This window comes from Molossus molossus, unplaced genomic scaffold (genome assembly GCF_014108415.1).
Source record: "Molossus molossus isolate mMolMol1 unplaced genomic scaffold, mMolMol1.p scaffold_m16_p_20, whole genome shotgun sequence".
Taxonomy (NCBI): Eukaryota; Metazoa; Chordata; class Mammalia; order Chiroptera; family Molossidae; genus Molossus; species Molossus molossus.
This window is the reverse complement of record NW_023425356.1, coordinates 31,900,812-31,906,811: the sequence shown is the minus strand read 5'-3', so window position 1 is coordinate 31,906,811 and position 6,000 is coordinate 31,900,812.

Genomic DNA, 6,000 nt, shown 5'->3' with positions numbered 1-6,000 from the left:
AAAAAAATAATAAAATATGTAGGAGGTAGAAGTGATAGGATTTGTTGAGTGAAATACTTAGAGAGGAGGAGGGAGGGGGCAAATTTCAAGGTGATGTGTAGATTTTTAACTGGCAAGTGGGTGACTGAGGGGATGGGGAGCCACAAAGGAGCAGCAGGTGCCTCCTGTTCCTGATGCAATGAGGGAGAGGACACAGCGTCCAGTACTTAGTGGTTAAGGACCCGGACAAGGAAGCCAGACTGACTCAGCTATCCTGTTGCTGTTACCTAACTTTTCTGTGACTCAGCTTCTTGGAGATGAAAATAATAACAGCTTTCTCAAGCGCTATTGTGAGGACTATATGAGTTAATACACATGAGGCACTCAAACTATGTCTGTAAAGACTATATAAGTGTTTACACATTGTAAAGATGACACATGTGGTGTCATTATTATCATTATTGTTATTATACACCCAAAAGGTGAAGTGTGTGAGCACTTAGGTGTGTGTGTCTGTCAGCAGTTAGAAGGTATAGTTTTCAATGGCAGCAGCAAGCAAATGTCACTGAAATCTGTGGGAGTGAAGTCAGAGGGCAAAGGGCCAGGAAAGAGCCCCAGGTGCTCCAATATCAGCGGGATGTGTGGAGCCTGCCAAGGGGACCCAAAGGGCATGGCAAAGACACAGGAGAGCACAGATGTTAAGCCTTAAGGAACACCCATTTAACTTGTTGGGGCTTCTGGCTGTTCCCACACGTTCATTGCGTAGTCAAGATTGCACTAGCTGGAGTGTATCCAGGAGACATCAGTGATTTCAGTAAGCCAAGTTTTAACATCTATGCCCAGAAACACATTTCCAGAGTATATTAAAGGAGTAAACTATTTTTACAAAGCCTGAAATACAACCTCCTATAAAAACAAGAATCCTTTGGGAATAAGGACCATCCCTCCACACTCCTCACTTTTGTAAGTTTGAGTGTGTCCTTGGCTTCGTCTCTGCTAGCCTACTTTGCACACAAATTTTCTTCTACTGTTTTGTGTCTGTTCCCACTCCCCACTTGGATCATTGGTGTGTCCTAGGAAGTGAAAAATTAGGGGCCAGTGATTGATTGATTTTGTTGAGTTCCTGTTTATGAGGAACTGTTGCCAAATGATACTTGAAGCAAGTTCTCAAAGAAAAAAAATGTGTTAACTGATAATGACCATTATCTTCTAAAGATGGCAAAATAATCCTGCTGATCTAGTCCATTCAACTCATCAGTGACAAATAACTCCTTATAACATAATCAGTTGTTATGTAATCAGTTGATAATGATTCTTTTATTTTTATCCTCACCCAGGGACATTTTTGCATTTATCTTCAGATAGAGCAGGAGGGAGAGAGGGAAGAAGAAAGAGAGACACATTGAGTGGTCGCCACCCACATGACCCCAACCGGGGCCAGGGACAAACTGCAACCAAGGTACGTGCCCTTAGCGGGAACCGAACCCAGGACTCTCTGGTCCGCGGGCTGATGCTCTAATCACTGAGCAAAACTGACCAGGGCAATAATGATTCTTTACATTTTCTATAGCAGAATATTGCAGAATATTCTTATCATTAGATAATACCTATCTATGAGGTTGTCATAATTATTTTTGTTTTATAGATGAGCAAACCTGGACTCAGGGAAATTTCTTAAGTTGACAAAAGTTTAACGTGGTAAGTCAACGGCCAAGACTGATAGCTGATGGGAACATGGAGAAGGGGTGGGCAGGTGGTGATGGGGGCTTCCTGTGCACCCTGGAAGCATGCATTAAAGGGATGCCTTGTCTGTAGAGGATTTAAAATAAGAAAACCAAATAAAGGCTGTCTGCTTTTTTTTTTTTTTTTAAGTTTTTTATTGATTTTTAGAGAGAGGGAAGGAGAGGGAGAGAAAACATTGATGGGCTGCCTCCTGCACGCCCCCTACTGGGGATTGAGCCTGCAGCCGGGGCATGTGCCCTGACTGGGAATTGAACCGGTGACCTCTCAGTGCCCGGGATGACACTCGATCCACTCAGCCACACTGGCCGAGCTAGGCAGTCTGCTTTTTACTCTCACCATGCACCAATAATTCTAAATAGTCAGCAATAAAGTACCCCTCCCTGCTGGGCACTGAGAAGCTCGGCTTTTCTATCCTCTGACAGAGACGTTAAGAGAACAAGTGAGCCTCATCTTCAGTCCACAGAGATTTCTCTCAGGACTTTGTAAAGCATTTCATGTTCCAAATCCCCCCCTTTGTTAAAACATATACCGCGTTTGGGGGCTGCTCAGAGCCTTGCCGAATTATGTGTTCCCGGGAGAAATAGCTGCCACATGGCCAAATGTGGAGAAGCACCTCAGCCTACTTAATGGAATTTTCCAAGAATCTTCTAGAAGAGCAGTATTCATTCACTTCTTCAGCAACACGCACTGAGCATGGTGCAAGCAGGAGCTGTGGCGCAGGTCGCTGGCCAGGAGAGGAAGACAGCGACCCCCACCCGGGTGGGGATGTGGACAACTTCTTTTGAGGACGAGCTGGGGGACTTTGTCTAGTGCCCAGACCTGGGCCTCCTTGAAGTGTACAACTCACTTCCCTCTGGGCTTTCGCTGGAAATGTCCAGAACTCTCCCATCCTGACTTGGAAGGGCAGCTGTTGGCTCTAGAACCACCGAGGCTAGTTCACTGTCGGAGAGGCCGAGAGGGTCCTAGCCCAGACCCAAGGCTTCCCTGGAACCTAGAGCTCTCAGTAGTAAAGGGGACAGTGTCAGGCAAGTCAGGATGGTTGGTCATCCCTTCTAGTGGCTGAGGTTTCTTAATCATTGTGTGGTGCTCCTTTTACCGCCGTCAGAGACACCATGGCACATGGTGCCTGGGCAACATCTTCTAGTATCTATAGGAGCCAGCACTGGGGCAGGCTCACAGGAGCCCCAGGAAGACCCTTGAGTGTGGTTCCTTTGACATCCGATGCAGGGTAATTCTATTTGGGGGCGGGGTGCTGTCCAGTTCATTGTAGAATGTTTAACAGCATCTCTGGCCTCTACCCATTACATGCCGGTAGTCCCACCCTGTAGTGACAATCAACGGTGTCTCCAGATATTTTCAAAGGTACCCTGGGGAGGGGAAACACTGCTCCCAGCTGAGCTGCTGCCCCAGAGAGATGTCTTTTGCTACCTCCCTAGGAATTTGGGGCTGTTGAGCACAAATCAAGGCTGGTAGAGGGGGCTCCTGGCTTCAGGCTGGGCCCACCCACCCCATTTGTCCACATGAAAGCCTAATGGCTATTCTGCACCCTCCCTGGGAAGAAGCAGAGTTAGCCTGGTCACTGGGGTCCCCTTGGGACAGTGCCGCCTGGGCAGGTGTCCCTGAAACAAGCTCTTCCCACTGGGTGTAACAGGACTACTGGGTAGTCTATGAGATGCTCTGTGGAGAAATAAAAAGGAGTTTCAAGAGTAATAAATACATGTCTATTCACAAAGTGCATTACATATTGAGGGCGCGGAGAAATCTTGTGATAAGGAAAATTGTTTACATTTTACAACCTGGATTTATGCTGAGGTCAAACTATCCATTCAAATGGAAATACACTGGCTCAGTCTCCAGACTGCAGGTTATTTGGAAACTCTGGTCCCCTCTCTGGGGCTTCTGAGCATTTCCAGAGGGCGTATGCTCTTGCAGTCACTTTTGGTTCTGAGTTCAGCCTCCCTCTGAATTGTCCAACTCATTCATATGGCACCTCTTCCCACTTCCCCCTTATTTCTGCTCTATGCTGACCAAGATGTGGATTTCAGTCTCCTTTGCATGATTTTCCCTTCCCCTAAATACCTGCACTGACTGCTGAGGTTTGTAGCAGTGGGAGTCTGTTCTGTGATCTTAGGCCCGTTTTCCTTAGAAACTTCCCTAGTTATCTCCCCAGCTCGTCATTCTTCCAGCCTCCTCGCCTACCCAGTGCCCTTCTGCTGCTTTACTGTACCGAGCACCGCTTTCCCTTCCTTGTTTGACCTCTCAGACCGACTTTGGCACTTGCAAAGCCTTGTTAACAGGTGACCACATAATGTAGTGTTCAAACTATGATACTTTTGAGAGTGAAAGGGGACCTTGTAACAATTTTCCCAGGACAACAGGCATACTCCAGGAAAGTCCCCAGCAAACCAGGGCACGTGATCACCATACATCTCCGCTCAAACAAAGGGCTCTCTATTCTGGGAGGTGCCCCTTATGAACACACAAAAGGTGGCAGAGGCTTGGAAATGGTCGTGTTCCCTTCCCACCTTCTCCTTCCCTAGCCAGTCCCTCTAAGTGGATGGACCTATAGGGTATGTGTTTTCTTATTGGTAGTGGCTTCCATCAGCTCTGGTTGGAAGTGAAAGCTTTGTTTTTGTTGTTTTTTTTCTGTGGGAGACCATTTGCATGGCATCCATCTTGTTAAAGTCTGCTCTGCTGTCTCCGGCCCCAGGGCGGGGGTCTCTTTGAATACAGTGTCTGCATTCCTCTAGATAATTGTTTACTCCATTCTTTGCTTATTTGTTCCACCTGGGGTATTTACTGGAATTTGCTTCAGGTGGGATCCTCATTAACTGTTTCACCTGTTTTTCCCCTATATATAATGTGAACTCCCCCTGAATAAACGAGACTTGATCAGAATCCTGTCTTGTCTCCATTTCTCGTGTCTCTTGTCCCTCCTCATCTTCACTCCCCCTCTAGAGTCCTCGTTGATCGACCTGCGGGCCGGGTCATTTTTCTCCATTACTCTTTGCTTGTTCATATTCCCCAAACTTATTTAGCCATAGATCTCATTTAAGCTCTTCATCCCAACACCCATGAACATCGCCCATAACTAGAAGAACACACTTTGGGGAACATTGAGTCCAGAGGGAGGGAGGATTGTCTGTCTATGTTGCCACTGAAGTTGCCTTGGGTGATGACCGGAGTAGGGTGGAGTGGAGATCAGGAATCTGGCTTCAATAAAAGAGAAATCTGGAGATTAACAAGTGAGAGTGGCAAGGGTACAGAGAGTGGTACAAGCAAAGGCACAATCTCCAAAGGACCAGGGGGCTCTGCACTAACATTCCACAGACAATGCTATGGGAAACTGCCTTGGATCATTGATTCCCAAACTCTGGAGCTGATTTGCTTCGCAGATCTCATCTTCCTATGCTACCCCCTCCACTCCAGACACACTCACCTGCTTGCTATTCTTGGACCATGTAAGGCTCACCCCACCTCAGGGCCTTTGCACTTGCTGTTCCTTCTTCTTGAATGCTCTTCCTCATTTATCCTCAGGTCTCACTCTCTCACTTCCTTTAGGTTAAATGTCTGTGAGGCCTTCCCCAACCATCTAATAGTAACTCACTCCCATCCTGCGGGCCCCACCTGCTAGGACTGGCTCTATTTTTCTCCTTAGTACATGCCACCATCTGGCAGTCTGTGTATTTGCTTGTTTATTTGGTCATTGCTTGTCTTCCTCTCCTAAATAGTAAGCTCCATGAGGACAAGGATTTGTTTGTTGGGTTCACTGCTATAGTCCCAAAGTCTAGATTATGGTGGTGTTTAACAAATGTTTTTAAATGAAGGGAAGGAGTGAATCAACTGCAAAGTTCAGACATCTCCCAAAGTTCCCGCGGGTGTTGTCCCTCGTCATTGGTGACATGTAGCCCACTTCCACTGGGTACTCCTTCCCCAACTCCTTCCCTAGGTGGGAACTCACTCTTTGTGCTCATCAAGTCTCACTCCCTCAGTAAAGAACATCCCTCCACTCGGTATATTATCCAGACATTCAAGGTATCAGCCATTCACGTCTCCACAGATATGGCATGACTCGTAATTAACTCCTACAGGGTGCTAATTCCTGTCAGGGCAGAACAGGAGAGGCAAAATCCAGAAGCTGGGCCCTGACTAGTATGAACTCCCTCCTTAGCCCTAGCCTGAAGTGGAGCAGGAGCTGGAAAGGGCTCCTTTGTTGCCCGGTCTGTCTCAGAAACCTGGGGTTGGGAAGAGCACGTCCCTTGTCTCTTGCGTCACTCC